The sequence below is a fragment of the Pipistrellus kuhlii genome, unplaced genomic scaffold (assembly GCF_014108245.1).
Source record: "Pipistrellus kuhlii isolate mPipKuh1 unplaced genomic scaffold, mPipKuh1.p scaffold_m20_p_1, whole genome shotgun sequence".
Classification (NCBI taxonomy): domain Eukaryota; kingdom Metazoa; phylum Chordata; class Mammalia; order Chiroptera; family Vespertilionidae; genus Pipistrellus; species Pipistrellus kuhlii.
Window position 1 is genome coordinate 55,667,723 of NW_023425404.1, and position 18,877 is coordinate 55,686,599.

The 18,877-nt window shown below is 36.9% G+C and overlaps 1 pseudogene; it reads right to left on the reverse strand.

The window, feature by feature from the left end:
• Window positions 1-18,429: 18,429 nt before the first annotated feature.
• LOC118710709 lies at window positions 18,430-18,527 on the reverse strand (annotated as a pseudogene).
• Between the last annotated feature and the right edge of the window lie 350 nt (window positions 18,528-18,877).

The following is an 18,877-nucleotide window of genomic DNA, read 5'->3' on the forward strand; positions in this document are numbered from 1 at the left end:
CTTTCTTAATAAAATAATAGAAACCTACTCAGATTCTTTGAATGTAGAAAATGAATTATGGAAAACATCTATACAAGATTGTATTTTTAAAAATTAGAAAATATTTTCAAAAGGCAAATTATAAAGCAGTGCAGTATTTTGCTCTCAGAAAGCACAGAAGTACTTCAGATACAAAAATTCTGTACTGCTGTCTTGGCAAAACTGAGTTGTAAAAAAAAAATGATTCAAAGAAGATATTTTCCATCATTTCACAATGATCTGGAAGCTATATCAAAAGAAAATCATTGTGTGCAATTAAAATATTCAGACACCTAGGAGAGCTATAGCATTGTCTTTCATAAGGTCAGCAACACCATCAATTCAATTAATCCTCTCAAATGTTCTTTGCATTGCTCAGAAGCTGTACTCAGGGTGGCTGATGTGAAGGCATCGAGGAGGAGAAACAAGACTGGGATTCTGGTGAATTTTGCTCATCGTTTCTCTCTACACTTTCAAAAGATTTGTAGGAAAAGACTTGTAGTCTTCTTTTTTAAGTCTTTTCATTCCATTCTAGTTCTGTCTGCTTTTGTAAATATAGTTGAGAAAGAGCAAATATGCCTGTTTATCAATGTTTTCTTTGCACATCTGTTTATCTAGTGGCATAAAATAGATACAGAGTGTCCCAAAACAATGTATACTCACTTTAGCAGCTGATAGCTCAATTGATGTCTCTTTGTTTTTATATTAACCTATTAGAATTAATACTTTTTCAAGGTGTGTATACATTTTTGGATACCCTGTATACACATATGTGCACATACAAAATTAATATATTATATTACATTTCCAGATCAACTTTGTGAATTGTGTGCTTTAGCCCTTAATCCTTAAGTGATTGGCGGTGATATTAAAGTAAAAATTACAGTCTCTCTCTTTTTTTTAATCCCGCACACAACTTTCTTAGGATTTATATATGCTTCTTAAAATGCCTCAATCACTCCCTAGGAAGGTTTTCTTTCTGATAACCTGTTAAACACTCTTAGTTTATCTAGAATAAATGCAATAAATAAATGGCTCTGAATGTGTTTGAGGCTTTCTTTGATAATGCATAAAGTGCTAGTTTCATGTTTCCACCTGTTCTAATAGTGCCTTTTAATTTATAAAAAACCTTTACTGAAGTGCTCTATTTAAGTTTAGGGATGGGGAGAATTTGGAGAGAGTCCAGCTAGAGTAATAAAAATCAGAAAGCCTATATGCAAATACATTTTGGGAAAATGGTAATGCTTGCCAAGATTTTAGTCAACCTGCCAAAAACTGCATTTTGCAAAATGCAATGGTGTTACTCATGCATTTTTCCCACTGTGAATGCTAATGAATAGTTCCCAGTGGTTGTAGAGGGGTCTGGTCCAAAGACGTACCTTCTGGGGCTTATGCATTACTTACAGGCTTAATGTAGACGTGGTTTTAGACTTTTCTTTTAAAATTAGGCTCCATGGATATTTAATCCTTACTATTCTCTGATATGGAAATGAATCTAGAGGGCAGAATGAATGTAAGGAAAAAAATGTTCTCATTCCCAGGACTTGGTTGTAGAAAAGTTTTTTTTTATTAACTGACCCACTTTAGGTATGCTAAAAGAACAGCTGAGGAAAAGGAAGTGTTCCTCCTCATAGTGTTATGTCAGGGCAAGACTCGCACCCTGATTGTACCGCATTGGTTTTCTCAAGTTAATTTTTTCTTGTGAAAGACAGTGGAAGTCTCAGTCAACTATTCTGAGGCAGCCTTTCACTGTGGAAAGAATATGGACTTTACCCTTCAATTATACTCTGCTACGGATCATACTATACACTACCCAAGTTAGCTCTGTCACTTGTGTAACTTTGTAAATGGTGATAATAATTGGTGTGTAGCATTTAGGGTTCATGTTTATGATTAAGATGAAAAAATTAAAGCACTTGGCTCACAGTAGGTGCTCAATAAATGTAAGCCCTCTTTCTAAAAGCAATTCTCATTAAGTATAGTCGATTTAACTAGGAAATTGAAATCCAGTCATACATTTAGAGGAAACAAGTTTTCATATAAACAAATTTAAATAAAATAAAGACATTAGGGCAGAAATCATTTTGATATTCACAAAACAGACACACTTGCAATACTTCAAATTCCAGTTGAACAAATATAAGGCAACTCTTATTTTCTGGCATATTCCTGTCTGCATTCTTGGCTAATCATATTAAATTAAAGCATTTGAACCTGTTTTTTAGGAACGCATTCCTAAAACTAAATGATATGAACTGGTATCAGAGTAGGCAAAGACATAGTGGATAATCATTGCCTAAATTACAGAAATAAATAGCTCTATTTATGTAAGAGGCTTATATGGAATTATTTTATTTTATTATTTTTATTTTTAAAAAATATATTTTATTTATTTTTTACAGAGAGGAAGAGAGAGGGATAGAGAGTTAGAAAAAACAATGAGAGAGAATCATTGATCAGGTGCCTCTTGCATCACCCTCACTGGGGACGCTCCCACAACCAAGGTACATGCCCTTGGCCAGAATCAAACCCTGGACCTGTCAGTCCACAGGCCAATGCTCTATCCATTGAGCCAAACCGGTCTCAGCTTATATGGCATTATTTTAGTTAAACTTTTTAACTAGGTTCATATTTATAGTTGCCAGATAAATTAGAGGATATCTCATTAAGTTGAAATTTCAGATAAAAGAATACTTTTTTGTTATAAGCATGTCTCAAATATTGCAGGGGGATTATGGTAAAATATTATTTGCTATTTATCTGAAATACACACTTGGCTGGGTGTCTTATATTGTTATTAGAGGCCTGGTGCATGAAATTCATGCACAGGGGTGTGTGTTCCTTAGCCCAGCCTGCGCACTCTCCAATCTGACATCCCTCTCACAATCCAGGACTGCTGGCTGCCAACTGCTTGCCTGCCTACTTTCCTGATTTTCCCTAACTGCTTCTGCCTGCTAGCCTGATCAGCCCCCAACTACTCCCCTGTGAGCCTGATTGATGCCTAATTGCCCTTTCCTGCTGGCCTGATCACCCACAACTGCCCTTCCTTATAGGCCTGGTTCCTCCCAACTGCCCTTCCCCTGCTGGCCATCTTGTGGTGGCCATCTTTGATCTCATAGGGGCAGCCATCTTGTGTGTTGGAGTGATGGTCAATCTGCATATTACTCTTTTATTAGATAGGATTATTAGATAGAATTTGCTAAATCTGGCCACCCCACTCATATTCTAAACTCTAACTTGTACATGTTATGGTTATATTTTTATTTATCCTATCATAAAAACAACTTTGCTTCTAATTGATCTCGGATTTTTAATACACATAATTTCTAAGTTATTTCTTGAGATTTTTTTTTTCTTTATGTGGGAAAGGGATGGTGAACTTAAGACTCTAGGAGAACCCCGTAGCTAAGTAGTCTATGAGAAATAACTTCTGCAAACTGCCTAATGAACATCACACTACATTCACATGGCTCTATTTTAATAAGTAGGAGCAAGAAATCTCTAAAAGCAGGAGACAGCTGATAGCATCACATTCTGCTACACGGAGGGAGAGGAATCACCCATCCAGAAGTTCTGAGAGACTCTCCCTCAGTGGCTTCTTCTTGCAAGGCAGCAGTGTAATGAAGCTACAAGAGGGAGGAATTATGCTTTGAACTTTATTCATATTATGCGCAAGAATCTTGAATCAGTTTTTTTTGGTGGGGAAGCACTTTACATCACCCATAAAAACTTCAACATTATTGTTCAGCATTAAAGAATAGAAGAAACAGCCGAGAGTTTGCAGAATTAAATGAATACACAGGAAACTTGCTTGTACACGTGCCTTATGTTTTAACAGTAAATCACTAACTTTTGAGACCTAGAACTGCCTGTGAACACTTAGTTCCGGGGGAGAAAGAGTGGAAGAGAAAATTTCTCCAGGATTGGAACAGAAAATAACGTTGAAGCAAATAGAACTCTGTGTACTTCTGACAGTTCAAATGATACATAAGTACACAGGCTGACAGCGGCTGGTTTGTCCCTGCAGTTCACTTCGCTCAACTCTGCATGGTTCTGTAGGACAATGAAATTCAATGCACTTAGAAGTTCCAAAAAAAAAAAAAAAGAAAGAAAGAAAAAAAGAGCTCAGATTCTTTTAAAAGCATTTCTATGAGAAAACGGATCATTTACATGCCAAAAGCACTTTTAATGTGACATATTTAGCACATGTATTATTTAGAACGAAAGCTGCTTGAACTTAGCGAATTTTAAAGTCTATAAAGCAGCACCCCACTGAGCAGAAAGGTAGCTGTTCGCTGTTATGTGATTATTATTTGGAATAATAGACGTGTACATAAGTTTTTACAAAATTAAATGTATGACATTTACTTTCCGTTAGCCCCATAAATTGCACTTTGGAACTAAAGAATGGGCTGATGTATGAACTTGCTCCTTCAAGCAATTTAACTGATTCTTAAAGAACACCTTTGAGTTTCATCTATTGAGTAACACATCAAACAGTTATCTTAGTGGACTTAATGAGACTCCTGTATCACTTAGCTCTTCTGAGAAATGTTCTGAGACCTTGAACATGAGAAAGGGGAATATCTCACGTTTGTTTGGTTTCCTGCTTCTTCTGGAGTTCAAGGGTCCAAGCCCAGGAGGGCAGTTGGTTGGACTTCAGAGAAGCCACTGCAGATTCCTTTGGAGGAGAAAATTGGGATTTTAAATCTGATAAGATTTTGGGCATATTCTCTTAACAAATATGCAATTTCCCAATAAGATCCTGTCGGCAAAGCACACTGCCTTTACTTAGAGGAAGCACTTAGAAAATACTATTTTGTGTGTGTGTGTGTGTGTGTGTGTGTGTGTACAAAACAGCCAGGTCTTAAAAAGTAAAGATATTTGTTTTGTTAAAAAGCTAAGAGTTCTTGACCTTTCCTCATTTATGATAATTTTGCCTCAAATGAAGAGCTATTGATAAATTAAGCTGAACTCTCATCTCTCTCTCTCTCTCTCTCTCTCTCTCTCTCTCTCTCTCTCTCTCTCTCTCTCTCTCTCTCTCTCTCTCCCCCCCCCCCCCTTCTCTGGGCTGAATTTCTAGGTGAAGGCAGTTAGAAATCTATCTACCAATAGGTGCTTGTCTAAAACTGATTCTCAAGGTAGAATCCTAGGAAACAGTTTATCATACAGATGAACTCAGGACTACATGCATATTTACCAAGCAAAATCCAGCATGCATCAAATCTCTGTGAATGTAAAGAAGCGAGACTTGCCAGTCGGTTATTAGAGTGAGGGTGTTGCCCTGGTATGCAAGGCCGTGTTAAGATTTCTTTTTTTTAAACCACTCCTCTCCACCTCCTTCACCCTCTCCAGAGAGTTCAATGATAGTATTTAAATTTCCTTCTGGCTTGAAGTTTGGCATCCAGGAAATGAGCTCAGCACTCTTGAGTAATTTACCTGGTTTCCCAGAAAGACTCTTTGGGTACCCTGCAAAGACAGAGACACTGGATGGAAAAGCAAAGTGCTGAGGCAGGTCTCAGATTTGCTGCAGGTCCATGGAGCTGTAACAAAGGTGTGTTTTTCCTTCAAGGAAAGTGTGCTTTGGCTAAGTCACAAGAAGGTGCTTTTATCTTCTTTTGATTTTCTGACTTAAAATAACCAAGATTGTGGGTGTTCGAAAATTAGCCCTAATAAAGCCCTACATTCTTACTGTTTGTCTATATTGCTCTCATAACAGCTTTGTTGGGAGAAAGATGGAACTAAAACCGGATCTACAATCCAAAAGGCGCAATTATGGTCATTTACGTCAATAACATAATTATGCGTGTCACAGATACATTTATCAGATATTTGCAGCCATTTTGAACTCTTTATGTACTATCATTGTCACATTGTGGCTTTCTACCTCATCTAAGCAAAAATCACAGAGAAGGTTAAATGCTGAAAATATACTCTTAAATTGCATTGAGGTTGTGGCTGAAAGCCAGAAAAATCAAAGGATAGTTTGATCTTACCATCCTTCTGCTTCCTTGAGATTAATTACCATCAGAGACGTAATTAATTCTTATTGTTGTCAACAGTCCTTTGTGCTTATTTAGAGGAATATGGCTCAAGAAGATGTTTACCCAGAGGGACTTAAATGCAAACTGTTTCAAACTCCATTCGGAATCTGAATTTACTACTGTGTGCGACCCTGCACCTCCATTCTCAGAATGAACCCCACCCCACCTGGGATTACAGCGAATTTTCATTTTTTTTTAACCAAAAACTTAACCATTGTTTGAAGGCTAGTTTATTTCACACCTTCCCAAGGTTCCCTTTGATGCGAGCAGGTAGGATCCCGAATCCTCCCATCCTGCCGCAATCTAACAGTTACTAATAGTCACATGTGTGTGTTGCCGGAGAAGGGGGGTTGCTTTTAAGCAGGCGTGAGGCAAGGTTTTAATTTGTAGCTGATAATTTGCTACTGGAAGCTTACACTGATTAGTCTTCTTACTGCACCAACAGTTGTTGAGGTGGTGTGAATTACCTGCTGTGTATGTTTTTACCACTCACTCAGGGATGAAAATGAATTACAGCCTAGTCCTCAATTAAAGCTTGAAATAAGAAAACCTCAAACTTCTTTTATGTCCGCACTTCTAAAGAACAGAATTAGTTGCCTCTGATATCATCGGAATTGTAATTCACACTCTCGGAAACCCTGCAATGGATCTTTCAGCCCCACTCAAACAAGCGCATCTCAGCTGTTACCCAATTACATTGCCTTTGCTGCAAGTCAAATCATCATCCAGCAGCTGAGAATTGAAACAAGTTCCATTTGTGAAAACGAACCATGAGTTTATTGATAATGTGGAAAGCTCTTAAGTGTTAATTTTCTTCCTACAGAAATTAGGATGTTATTTTTGGTTCTACTAATTGTGAAATCTAGGAAACTGAGTAATGGGCATGCTTTAATTTATCATGAATGCACTGTTTGACTTTCGGTGGTGCTGGAAAGAAACACATTACGTAATGAAAACTCTGACTAAATATTTTTGACACAGGGTTGTGATATCTTAGAGAAAATGTAAAAGCTTACATTGTGTTTGCTGGGCGAACTAGACAAATAGTTCACGTGTTTATGCATTGGTTCATGTTGTTATTGGGCACCTATTGGATATTTTATTTGCCCGTGCCATAGGAAATAGAGAGCTCATGAGTCCTAAATACATAAACTAGACTTCAAACAATGCAAACTTTTTATTTAAAAATGAAAAGTGATCATAATCCCAAATGGGTGTGGTGCTTATTCTGAGAGTGAAAATGTAATGTCACACACAAAATAGCAAATTTAGGTTCCGAATAGAAATACTCAGAACAGGAAAACTTTGGTTATCCCAGTCACTTTTAGGAAGAAAATGTCTTGTGAAGGCACTGTATTTAAGACTGGTCATATCTCCTGGATCTGCTGCTGTTCTACAGAACTAATTTTCCTCCAGAAGGAAAAAAAAAAAAAGGATACCTAAGAATTTTCTCACCTAAGATCGCAAAGTAAGTGGCATGAAGTAGAAAAAGCAAGCAGGGGCAGACTTTGTAGGATGGTTTTCAGCTGTGATGATTGGGAAAGGCTAATGACAATTGGAGAGTATCACCTCACTCAAAGTCTGTTTTCTTAATGTGTCTGAAGCAATACTAGTGTAAGATTCTATTTTAATCTGAGGGAGAAAACAGAGGGCTTCTCAGTTAGGAGCATGAGTGGATCGCATACAGAGCTATGCAGGATGAAATAAACAGTTAAGACAAAGACTAATTATAAGGACAAAACAGTATAAGTGCCTTGATAACAGAGGTCTGGTATTTTATTGCACTTGTGTTTTCCATACAATGTAGTTCAGAACTGGAATCACAACTGGAATACATTCTGGTTTCTTGATTAATACTCATATTCTAAGGTGATAACTTTGATTTATAAGACCAAAGAAAGGGCAATCCTATATAATAAAACCCTAATATGCAACTCAACTGAATGGGGAACAACCAGTGGACATCCCCAAAGGTGCAGGCAGGGCTGAGGCCCACTCCCATCCCCCTGCATGAATTTTGTGACAGAGCCTCTAGTTATGCTATAGGTTGGATTCATTGTCTTTGACAGAGCTTACCTTTCTTTCGACGTTAGCAGAATTACATCTGATTTACCAACTAATTTTCATTATTTTTCTCTCCTTTGCAGTCATAAATTTCCTAGTTGCAATTCTATTCTGCAATATCACAGGAAAGATAATATGCAAAGCTCTGCTTGTTCATGTTTTTGGAAGGAGAACAATTATCATTTTCCTGGTTCTTCCTCCTCCTTTTGCTATCAAATAACAAGATTGTTGGTAAGTAGCTTCATATTATGCAATGTAATGTTCTTGGCACTCTTTATTCTTCTCTAGGAAAAGAGAAGTAGATTTCAAGTACATTGTAAATGGCAAATTAATGCTTAAAGAAGAGAGTCTTCTCTGATGTAGGAATTTTTTTTTTTTTCTGGTCTTAGCCTTTCCAGAGGTCTGTACATTATTGTTACTTGTTGATAATCTTTACGTCAGCAATATTCAACCAGCGTGCTGCAATATTTTTTGAAACATATAATACCTGTCTTTTTAGTAAGGGCCACTGACCTCTTTTCCATTAGATTGTCAAAAAAAAAAAAAAAAAAATGACAGCAGCCAATACAACAATAGCCACCCAGTGTGAATGCCCTATCTTGAACCATAAATACAGGGTGTCCCAAAAATGTGTGCACAATTTAACAGCTGATAGCTCAATCAATGTTTCTTTCTCTTCAGATTTAACCCATTGGAATTAATAATGGTAACCAAAGTGTGTATACATTTTTTTGGGACACCTTGTTTAGAGGTCATATAACAGAATTGCATCTTATTGGTCATGTGATATAATAAGGTTGTGTCTGATTGTTTAATTCTTGGTACCAGAAATCCTTATATTAAAGTACAAGCACTTGATTTTCTTCTTCTTCTTTTTTTTTAATCCTCACCCAAATATATTTTTTCATTGATTTTAAAACAGAGCGGAAGGTAGGAGGAGAGACACAGAGAGAGAAACATTGATGTGTGAGAGACACATTGATTGGTTGCCTTCCGCATACACCCAGACTGGGGCTGAGGATCGAGCTTGAAAGGAAGTACGTGCTCTTGACCCAATGGGACCCTCAGTCTGCGGTCCAATGTTCTGTCTACTAAGCCAAATCAGCTGAGGGGCACTTGATTTTTTAAAAATGTCACTTTGGAGAAAATGGGTAGGTGATTACTATAATTATGATTAGTCTGTAAATCAGTCAAAATTATAACCTTTTTTGTCAGATTGGCAAAATATAGAATATATTTTTGGTGTGCTGCAGAATTTTAGTAATTAATTTATGTGTGCCATGATATGAAAAAGGTTGAAAATTTCTGGTTTATGTGATGCTTTCACATTTCACTTAAGAAAATACTACCATTTGATTTTTATTCAATGTAATTGTTAGTGTTAATTATGTCTTCTCAGATATGAGTTTTGTTGTTATTAACATAAACATAGTACCTAAGGAGCCTTCTGCGTTAGCCTGAAATTGAAATTGGACTACTATGTGATTGCTTTTATTGGGGAGTAATCTGAAGAAGATTAAAATAAAACCTCTCTCCCTCATTTACTCCTTCAATCCCCTAACTTATCCCTCTTTTTTTTTTTCTTCTCCCTCTTTTTCTTAAAAATTTACTACCATAAATCAACTGTATATCATTACAGGTTAGTTTTTTCTAGTCTACACATTTGGGTAAGATAACATAAATCCATAATGTATTTCTTAGTTTAGATATGTGACCCACTAAGAATGACAAAAGAAATACATACAGCCTAATATTTATATGATTCTACCTTTTGTATGGATAGCGTTTTCTAAAAACAGGTGAATTCAGGGTCATTTATGACATTCTGCAGGGGATTCCTAAAGCAAGTGGGAACTGAGTGAGAACTTGAAACAGCCCACTGATGCTCTGACACCACTGGATCCATTGAGCGCGTTTGGTGGTCTGATGTTGGGGAGATTTCATGATTTTACTTCTCTATTCCTCTGCCTCACAACACATGAAACTATCGTATTTTTGCTGGCCTAAAATTTAGTAGTTTATCAATCATATAGAAGTTAGAAATGATGAAATATGATTTTGCTATAACAAGTTGAGTATTTTCACAGCCAGCTGGATCACTGAACACAGAATTACTCAATTATTCAAACACTGGTTGTTTTTTTCTCACTTGTCAGATAAAAATCCCAAGTAGTCTGCAGGAGATAGTGCTGAGCAGTGAGACACTGCACTGGAGGAAAGTTTTCACCACTCATATCCAAAGTGCTTCTGCCTGGCCGGTGTGGTTCAGTGGTTGAGCATCAACCTATGAGCCACAAGATCCCTCCCTGTTCCGTTCCCAGTTTGGGCACATGCCTGGGTTGCAGGCTTAGTCCCCAGTGGTGGGGGCATGTGGAAGGCAGCCAATGGATAATTCTCTCTTATCATTGATGTTTCTGTCCCTCTCTCTTCCTCTCTCTGAAATCAATAATAATAATTTAAAAAACAAACAAAAAATGTGTTTCTTTGGGAAGAATCTAAAAATATGAGTAGTTTCTGTAACACTTAGCTGCATTTTGCTTTTAGGCAATTCCACATAGCATGAGATGGCGTATACAACCACAGACTAAGATTATTTTTAAAACTGGAACACTAGTACAAAAAAGCAATCCTTTGGAAGTTCACACATGATTCTAGAGCATTAACAAAAGGATTTTGAAAATTTGAAATTAACAAGCTAAGTATAAATAGTATTAGGTCTAGTAATAATTAATGTCGTTTTCTAATACTTTTTTAAAATCGAATTTATTTAAACAATACAACAAAATTTAATCAACAATATAGTTGCCGTTGTTTTCTACTACTTGTGCCCAACGCTCAGGAAGCATTTTAATCCCTCTGTTGTAAAATTCTTGTGATTTTGATGCAAAAAAATCGGTCAATGCATTTTTGAGGCATTCTTCATTATTAAATTTTTTTCCAAGAAGAAAGTTTTGCAAAGAACAAAACAAATAGTAATCGGAAGGGGCAATATCAGGAGAGTATGCAGGTTGAGGGAGAACTTCCCATTCCAACTGGCGCAGTTTTTCAGCAGTGATTCTTGCAGTAGGCAGTCGTGCGTTATTGTGGTGAAGAATTACGCCCTTCCGATTAATCAGCGTGGGTTCTTTTTCTCTTAAAGCTTGGGCTAACCTTTCCAATTGGGCACTATACACTGCACTTGTAATGGTTTGGGTAGATGGTAATAGTTCATAATGGAGAATTCCTTTAAAATTCCACCAAACACACAACATCACTTTTTTCACATGCAAGTCAGGTTTTGGCGTGGGCTGCAGAGCCTCATTTTTGTCCAACCATTGAGGCCGCCTTTTCAAATTAACATACAGCACCCATTCTTCATCTCCAGTAACAATTTGCTCTAAAAACGGCAAACGGTTTTGACGAGAGAGGAGCAAACTGCAAATTGTGACTCTTTGATTACGGTTGTTGTCGGTCAACTCATGAGGAACCCATTTTCCAAACTTTTGGACTTTGCCAAGTGCACGCAATTGATTGGAAATTATTTTTTGTGAACAATTTAAAGTTGTCGCAAGCTCTTGTTGGGTAATTTGAGGATTTTGCACCAAAAGAGCTTGAAGAGCTTCTTGATCAAAATTGGACACATGGCCTCGACCACTCTTGTCATCTAACGAAAAATTTCCCTCGCGAAATTTCTCAAACCAACGCTGGCATTTTCTGGCGCTAACTGCATCTTGACCAAGAGCACTGCAGATGTTTTTTGCAGCCTCACTTGCTTTTCTTCCTAATTGGAACTCGTAAAGCATGCAGTGCCGAATATGCTCTTCATCCACCATCTTCTTAGCCCTAGTTTTGCAACAAAAACCAAACCAAACACAAACTTTTTCAAGCAAAACTTGTTAATTGCACTTCACACGTTCTGTAGATACCACGTGTTTGAAGGTTATGTCAATACAAGTCAACGCCAAGCAAGATTTTAAACGAATGTTTAAAAACGACATTAAATATTACTAGACCCATATAAGTCTGGCCCCATTACCAAATTAAATAATTAAAAAAAATCAGTCTATTCACAATTATACAATTTTAATAGATATTACATTGTGGGATTTATGTTCCATGCTAAAAGAAAATCTTGAATTTTTTAGTGAGCTGTTGAAATTTGCACTAAAATTCAGACTCTTAGATTCAGTGCATTGTTGAGTTTAATATATGTGGTGTGAGAAGATATGGTATTCAATACAGATCTTATTTGAAAAGATTTTTGAGGGTTTTTTTTTCCTAATAAATAATGAAATTGTTTAACTTGCCCTAGCTGATTTGGCTCAGTGGTTAGAGCATTGGCCTGTGGACTCTCAGGTCCAGAGTTAGATTCCGGTCAAGGATGCATGTCTGGATTGAAGGCTCCAATCCAGTGGGGGACATGCAGGAGGCAGACAATCAGTGGTTCTGTCTCATCGTTGATGTTTCTATCTCTCTCTCCCTCTCCCTTCCTCACTGAAATGAATAAAAATACATTAAAAATTATATTACTTTACTGCCATACACACAAGCAAATCTGAAAAGACTGGTAGGACTATATATATTGCGATGTATGAGCTGAAGACTTCAGAAAAAGCAATATGGATAAACCAAGCTACTGTGGATATTGCCTCATTTTGGAATGAACCCTAACATGAGGAGTAAAGATCTAGGTTGCAGAACTTTCTTGGCTGCTCACCAGCTGAATAATCTTGGGTTTATCTTTCAAAATCAGTTTTCTTAGCCCTGAGAGGGTAATAATACTTTTCCTACTTATGTGTTTTGAGGTGCAAAGTAAGAAATTTGGAACAACTTTGGAAGGTGTAAATCTTTTTTTCTTTTTTTTTTAACACATGAGGTATAATTATCTTCTGTTCAAATATAAAAATCAGATTTGTTGATATATAGTTGGGTCACTACGTACTTTTCCCATTTTTTACAACTTTATATGTTTAACATGGACTCTGGGTTTCTTTTGGAATCAGTCATAAGTGCTTTTATGTTAGACTGAACAAAAAATTATTGTTGTCTTTTTGGTAGATAGATCAATTTATATTCAACTATCCAACTCTTCAAAAAATTTTAGTGCTTATTCCACACAACTACTTTGTTCAGGTGATACAAAAATGAGTCCAACACAAATACTGCCCTCAAGAAGGTTACCATTAAGTAGAACATATGACATATAACATATCATTTTGGGGTCTGGGACTGGGCTTTGCCCTAGTTAGAGGTTAATACTTTAGTCTGTTGCTATTTTGTGGATGCTATAGAATATGTGTGGTCCCTGAGTCAGAGACAAAGGTTTCATTTTTCATAGCACAACAAGTGGCATCATGTTTGTGTTGGTCCCTATTGTCCCCCAAGGCCCTGGGAGTGACGGATGGTAGCAAGGTATATGGTGCACACAGAGAAGGTTTTTGTTGCAGCTGAGGAACATTGAGCAAACATGTTCTTTGTCCTGGAGGAGATGGCTTCCTCCTGCTAACGTTTCCTGCTACAGACACCACCTGGGAAATGGCCCCAGTGAAGAGCAATCAGGACCTTGAATCCTCAGTGTACCCGGCCAGATGTGTTAAGAACACCAATAGTCATAAGACAGAAAATCCCAAGTGATGGGGCTCAATAATTTAAGGCTGTTAGTACCATTCCATGTCAAACACAAAGTTGACAGCTTTCTCTTTTAATGTAATTTTTATTGTTAGCTATCTATTGAGTTCCTACTGGTGTGTGTGAGTCTTATGTGAGTCTTATGGCAGAACATCATGTGATAAAAGACTTGAATCCTGAAACGTGCCCAGCAAGGTTTCTGCCTGTCTTACAATTGAATTCAATGAGATTTTCTTATTTGGCATTTGCCTTGTCTCACAAAAGTACTTCCTAAGGCCTCCACTCACCATTTTTGCATCTGAAAACATTCATTTTCATGGCAATCATTTCTATAGGAGATATCAGAAAAACTGTGTCACTAATGACGTGCTTCGTTTTTTTTTTGTTTTTTTTTTGTTTTTTTTAATTTCTCCATGAGTTTATGTTAGGAAAAGTCACATTAATTTTCATCCCTCAGTGCTATCTGGAGTAACAAGTTTATGTCAAATGAAATAGCATGGCCCTGGCCAGATAGCTCAGTTGGTTATAGTGTTATCCCAAAATACCAAGGTTGTGGGTTCAACCCAAGGCAGGGCATATACAAAAATCAAACAATGAACAGGTAAATAAATAGAACACAAATTGAAGTCTCTCTCTCTCTCTCTCTCTCTCTCTCTCTCTCTCTCTCTCTCTCTCTCTCTCTCTCTCTCTCCCTCCCTCCCTCTTCCTCTCTCTCTTTAAAATCACTAAATAAAAATTAAAAATATAATATGGAGGTTTGGTGCTTTTAGTCTGAGCTCATCTCATAGCCACCATTGTATCCTTGGAATCCAAAGACATGAGAGGTGGGAGAAGGAGTTTCTTAGCCTTTTTCAGAGCCAATTTATAAAATAATCCTTAATATACTCCTCCCCACCCCATCCCCACAAAAGGTTGAACAACATAAATGAACATTCTACATTTGCTGTGCTTGTCACATTCAGAAATTTCTCTTAGAAGTCTCCATTGCTGCAAGAGTGTGTAGGGAACAAAGTGATCCCTCAAATATGAGTGAGATAATGATGAAGAAAAGTTGGTTTTTAGAATTTGAAAAGGGTCTCCCAGCTTGCTGTTTGAGATCTTGTTAAAGAAATAGTCTTGATCCAGCTGACAAGAGAGAAAAAAAAATTGTAGTGAGAGAATGAAAAAGAGATTTACCATTAAATCAAAATAGAGAATCCTGCACAGGAAAACCTTCCTTGGGAGACAACACCCTTTTCAAAAGGAAAGTGAGTTTGTTTTGGCAGGGGGCCTTGGAATTCTAGTTTGCAATTTAAATCTTTGCTAAAAATTGCATTTTAAGGCAGGTGCTTGACTAGCACAGGTGGTTATTGTAGCAATCACTCTATTGACAGAAAAATATTATGATGGGGTGTAAAGACACCAACTTAATGAACTAAAGTGAAAAGGAACAAAAAAAATTCACTCCTCTGTTCTATCCTCCCTCACACACGCCTCCAAATAATTGTAAATTAATGTCCCATCCAGAGGAATATATTTATAACAGGGCACCTCAATATTAATCTTAAACTCAGAAAAATAACGTGTCATTTATTTAACCCCAGCCTGATGGGAGGTTAGATTCCCTACTGAAAGTCTGTTACAAATAGCCAGGACATTCTAAGGTCACCAAATGATGGCTGTCATTTTCGTATTCAGCCCCTTGATGAAGGAGCTTTTAAATGTTTGGACATTCAATCTATGTAGTGCCGCGACCTGGACATACCCTTTTACTAAACACTAGCCCACTAAATCCTCTTAGAATGTTGTTTACCTCCAGATAAATCAAACCTGACAACGTAGGTTAACTTCACTGATTCATTTTTCAGCCACAAATGATTAATAATTTTTACAGAATGAAAGCTACAGACTTCTTATTATACGGTGGACTACAGGGAGTGATATAATTCTTAGATGTCATGTGAAATGCAAAGCCATTTTTCTGGAACTGATGTTCCCAGTTCTCTACTAAGCACAGTAGCTACCTTTTTGCACTAGAGGATCATCCGGCAGGAATGGCCATATCAATTACTGTGAGCCAGCTGCCCTCCCCAGGGTTGGAGCACACTGTTCTGTGCAGTGTGTATCCGTGGCCCAGGACCCAACCCGAATCCATTGCCAAGCCTGAGCATGTCACAGATGGCAGCCCTGAAAGACACGTTGCTGCAGGAAGCAAAGGCCCAGGCTCTGTGAGGAGAGCTGTGCAGGTGACCAGAAACCCCACAGGAGGGAGAAGGGCCAAAAACACAAAGACGGACAATGAGCAGAGAACAGAGAAAGAACTCTTTCTGTCTTGGGCCCAGAATGTTTAACTCTGGGAAGATTTGTGGCAGGTTTTCCCAAGCTTATTTCACTTCTGCTTGTTTTGGCTAGTTTCCCCTTCCCTGTTCACTGCGTATCCAGGTAGCTCTAGAGTTCACTGTGGCTTTAACACAGATTAGGCATTCAGGTCAGCAAATGTTTCTGCCTCAGGTATCTTGAAAAGTCACCTGCTGCTGGTTTGCACAGTGAGCTTCTGCAGCCCCTTTGTCGTCTTCTCCATCCACTCTTCCTCCAACACTTTGTAAATAATATTTTTCGTTGTGTCCCATTTTGAGGCAGCTGAGCCCATGAATGGTCTTATTTGTTTGACTTCTCGTCCTGCCATTCTTGAATAGCTAGTAGTAGTGATAACATTTTCCACGCTTAGAACTGTTTTCTGGTGACTTGGAAGGGAGAGATTTCTTGGAGAGATACAGCAATATAACCTCTCCTGACATCAAGGGCACAGAAATAGTTGCTAAAATAGATGATTGATTGTCTACTCTGAGCTCAGCGCTTAGATTTTCCATTAGGTTCACACTTGAAAAGTTATGGCATTGGTTGGCCCTTAATATCTTTCTCTTCCTCTGCTGAGAGACACTCTTATAATCATTCTGTGGGACTGGCTGCACTTGAAAAGACCAGAGGCACTAAGTTAAGATCTTTTTTTCCCCCTAAAAATATATTAAAATCTTAATAATAACTCTTTTAGATTTGGTTCATGTTCAGGTTGAAGCTTTAGATTAATTCTAATTTTATCTCAACTGGCTTAACCATACATATTCTAATCCCATAAGAAAGCCAACATCCCATTCCTTCATAATGAAATTGTGGTTTACTATTATATATAGCAAGAGCTCCATCCATTATGTGAGGCATAGATTATCGGACCTTGGACACAAGGATGAAATGACTCCTCTTCAGCTGTTCTTTCCTACTGTGTAATTACATAATTAGGATGTGGACTATCCATCATACAATTCTTTTTGTAATTCCATGGGAAATGCTACTGAATATGGACAACAGATGATGCTTAAACCTCAGTATCACAGCTGGTTTACATTTTTTACCCTAAATCCCATAAGTGGGCAGGCTATGTTACAGAACCCTTTCATGCCAAATTTTCTTTCTCAAAATTGAAACCACTTTGGTAAGAGAAAGAAAGTATTAAAGAATAGTCGATGGTTTACCTGATGTTTATAAGACTATCTATATGATTTTCAGTGAACGTTTTCATTTTTCAAAATGATCTTCAGCATATTTAACCACCCATTATAGCTTTTCCATCCTATTTCTTTTTTGTCATTATGCATTTTTTTTCCACTTCACGCTTTTCTTTATCCCCTCTCCATTTAATACCTTCTCTATTACTGGCCAGCCCACACTTTAGATTAAAGTTTCCCAGATTTCCTAAGCAAGATCTCACCCAATCACCCTCTTTTTGGTGCCCAATATGCCGACTATCAACCTTGAACCCTTTCACTTCTCTCCAAAAGTACAAAAAAAAATTCTTCAGATCCAATTCAATTAAATATACTCTGTTGTTGATAAAAAAAAAAAACCTCAATACTATATTTAATAGAATTGGTCTTCAATAGATTTTTAAATTATTAACATAATAATATAATTACATGCATTGAGAAAAACTGGGACTTATTTTGGTGCAAGAAAGAATATGAATCTCCTACTATCATAAATCTGGCTCAGTGGAAAGACAGCAGGATATAGAGCCAGAGAATTTTAGATTTATTTTTGTACGTAATCTAAAGAGAGAATTAGGCCAAGTGGGTCTCATTGCTGCTTTTGCTTTTTTTTAATGACTATATAATAGGAATACATTAGAGAAATAAATTATTTTAAATTTTATTAATTTTAAATTAAGTTTAATCAAAAGATTAATTTTTACATTTTATTCAGCATTTTTAGTTGCTTTCGCTGGAAAGGGCATTCAGAATATTTAGTCTGCTATGTTATTACAAATGGGAGTTATAAAGGTGATATTTAGGCCAACATTAGGATTTTGGGTTTTTTTGCCTAAAAATGTAGATAATATTTTGTAGTTAATAAAAATCCACTAGTTGTTTGTTTTTTAGGGGGGAAATGACATGCTTACAACTGTTATTTGAAAGGCGAGTCTAGCCGTGTAATATCAAAGACTGGAGATGAGTTAGAATGTGTTGATATAGTTTAGATAAGAGGTTAAATAAAAAGTGTGTTCTGGGAGGTGGCATGAGCAATGGAAGAAAGTCTTAGATTAAAAAGAATATATTTTTAAAAATGTCCTTTTTCTCCACTGGTTAAACAACATTGTTGAAATGTAAGGAGAGACATTCTTTATTTATTTATTTTTATTTTATTTTTTTTTTTTTTTAGGTATTATGTTCCTTCTTATATGTATCAAAACTCATACTGAGCAATGAGTTCTGGGTTGCAAAAGAGGCTTTATTTTTAGCACTTGTATAGGAGAGATATTCTTAAAGATATTAACTATAGAGGAATTTCAGCAGCTCTGTCAATATAAAGCGTACATGAAATATTAAAAAGTGACTGAATGCTCTATTCTCTGTCAAAATCAGGACACATTTGTGTAACTGGACTTCCTAAGGAAGACTCGCACTACCAATTATTTTCCGTCTGAGCTTGCTTGGGTAGTAGAGTTTGCCAAACTGCCTTGAGGGGTGACAAATCTCGGGGAAATGCCTCCATGCTCTTTGTAATCTAGAGGAGCATCTTGCTTCAATAGTGGATTCCAGATGGGATGAAATAACTACCTTTAATAGGTTGAAAAGTGGATCAAAAGTTCAAATTTAATCCATTCTTCAAAT